The 2,846-nt window shown below is 42.3% G+C and overlaps 1 pseudogene; it reads right to left on the reverse strand.

The window, feature by feature from the left end:
- Positions 1–318: 318 nt before the first annotated feature.
- Positions 319–1,580, reverse strand: LOC105867136 (inorganic pyrophosphatase pseudogene; annotated as a pseudogene).
- Positions 1,581–2,846: the final 1,266 nt, after the last annotated feature.

Raw genomic sequence — 2,846 nt, forward strand, 5'->3', positions numbered from 1 at the left:
GTTGCTTGGACTTTGCCTTGCACATACATAGATCAGAGATCAGCCAGAGATTTGGGTAGAATTTACTTGCAGAATTGGAATGCCCCTAATGGATTTCTCCTTTCTGATATTTCTCCCTTACTTTACAGCTGCTGTGGTCACTTAACCTCTGTTTTATTTTTCTTCAAGCCAGTACGATTGCATGTGTTCTATTCCAGTTTTAGCCACCTTCCATGGGACTAACTGAAGCCTCTTCTCAGCAAAAATCTATGAAAGGGGAAACTTATCCGATTCCATTTCCTACTTCCAAGTGTAGACTCTCTCTTTTTTTTTTTCAAGTTTCAGCAAAATAATTTTATTTCCTAACACATAGTAAACATATACATCCATATGTGCTCTTCTTGTATATCTATTCACAAATGACTCCCAAATTACAACTGTTTTCATATTTAAGCATGTGCTACAGTTATCTTAGTTGAGATATGAAAAACGCTTTAGACTGATAACATTCTGAATGTATTGGGTTGGTCACAGCAGAATTTGCTTTCATTAGATGAGTTCTATGTATTTAAAACTTTGAAAAGCTACTACTTTTACATCTAATACTTCCAGACGAATAGGATGCAGCAATATCAGCTTGTATTCCAGAGAAATCTCATTAGTTTTTCTGGTGATGGAACCATTTATCCACATCTGTCGGTACTGTGCAGGCAGATTCACATGGTGGTGGTAGAGCATCCACAATGGCTTTGGCAGCATTGGGATCACACTTGAAGGGGCTCTCAGACACTGTTGTATTCATGCAACTGATTCCTTTTCCATCTGTTTTCTTAGTCACTAATGCTTTCCAATGGTCGTGAGTGCTTTTAATAATACCCATTGTGAAGTCCTTATCTTTAAATTCTGCATTGAAAGCAAACTCATTTTCTGGTTTTCTATCAGGAACCTTGTATCTTCTAAACCAGTCCACAGTAGCTTCTAGGTAGCCAGGTTTCAGCCGTTTGACATCGTGAATATCATTATAATTGGCTGCATCCGAATCATCCACATTAATGGCAATGACTTTCCAGTCAGTTTCCCCTTCGTCAATCATAGTCAATATGCCCAGAACTTTTACCCTGATTATTTCACCTCTTGCACATACCTTACTTCCAATTTCACACACATCAATTGGGTCATTGTCACCACAACAGCCAGTATGTTTATCATTATGTGTCCCGGGTCTTCCCAAGTCTGAGGGATGGCCCCATAGTTCCAGATATACCCTTTATAAGGGAACAAATTCGCAACATAACGAAGTTTTCCTTTTTTCACATCTTGTTTAATTGGGTTTAAAGGGTCCTTTGTAGCAATCTCCATTTTTGCATTAGACCAACGTGGTACTTCAACTACCACGTGGAACACATCCTTATCTGCATAAATTGGAATATCATGAAATGGAGATATATATTGTCCTTTTTCATTTTTGAGGAAGACTCGGTAGTCGAGGGTAAAGGGCGCGGCGCGCTCCTCGCTGCTGAAGCCGCTCATGGTGCCGGAGACCAGTCGCCGCCGCCGCCGCCGCCGCCGCCACAGAGCCACCAGCCCGCACGCGGCGCCGACTGACCTAGACTCTCTTTTAATCTCTGCCTGATTTTAGTTACTCTCCACTGGCTCCAGGTGGTTTTTTATATTTTGCTCAGCATTTCTTTTTTTTTTAAGATGCTATTTTTTTAAAATTTATTTTTTAGTTTTTTTAATTGTCTTTAGTTTTTAGGGTTTTTTTTATTACCTCGTATTATGGGGGTACATATGTTGTTATGGTTACATGTCTTGCCCCTGTCCCCCCACCCCCCGACGCCGCTATGCCAGAGCTTCAAGAGTGTCCAGCCTCTATGTGATGCACACTGAATCCACCGTGTAAGTACACACCCTTTCCCTCCTCCCCCTTCCACCTGTCCACCTCCCGATAACAGATTTTTTTTAGACATTTTGGTTACAGTGTATATCTTTGCCTCTCCCTAAAAAGGGATAGAGGTAATCCCTTCCCCCCCCCCATGCTCGCCACATCCTTAAGATGTGAGTCTCCACCCCAAATCCCTGTTGAACACTACCGTTTTTTTTTTTTTTTTTGAGACAGAGTCTCGCTTTGTTGCCCAGGCTAGAGTGAGTGCCGTGGCGTCAGCCTAGCTTACAGCAACCTCAAACTCCTGGGCTCAAGCGATCCTCCTGCCTCAGCCTCCCAAGTAGCTGGGACTACAGGCATGTGCCACCATGCCCGGCTAATTTTTTACATATATATATCAGTTGGCCAATTAATTTCTTTCTATTTATAGTAGAGACGGGGTCTTGCTCTTGCTCAGGCTGGTTTTGAACTCCTGACCTTGAGCAATCCGCCCGCCTCGGCCTCCCAGAGAGCTAGGATTACAGGCGTGAGCCACCGCGCCCGGCCAACACTACCGTTTTTTGAGCACCCTAGTTTTAGTCAGTCAGTACCAATTTGATGGCGAGTACATGTGTAGCCCATTTTCCAGCTCTTATGTCATCTCTCTTTGTATTATGAATTTTGCCCAGCATTTCAAGTTGTTTTCTGTGGAGAGGTTGTTCCCAGAGGAGCTACTCCTCCATCATGAGAAAGGGAATCTATTTTCACATGTGTTTCTAATGTCATGATAGTGGGCCATGACGTATGGATTTACATTATGCTAATAACTTGTACTTCATGCAGCGGGGAGTGGGTAGGGGTTTTCTGCTACAGAATAAAGAAATTTATTGTGAACTAAATTCCCACTATGCCACAAATAAGAGGTCTGTATAAGTTCCAAATGTGTAAGGCAAGAAATATTGGTGCATTCTTTTAACTCCAAGTATACCCATGTGAAGAATGG

The sequence above is a fragment of the Microcebus murinus genome, chromosome X (assembly GCF_040939455.1).
Source record: "Microcebus murinus isolate Inina chromosome X, M.murinus_Inina_mat1.0, whole genome shotgun sequence".
NCBI lineage: Eukaryota > Metazoa > Chordata > Mammalia > Primates > Cheirogaleidae > Microcebus > Microcebus murinus.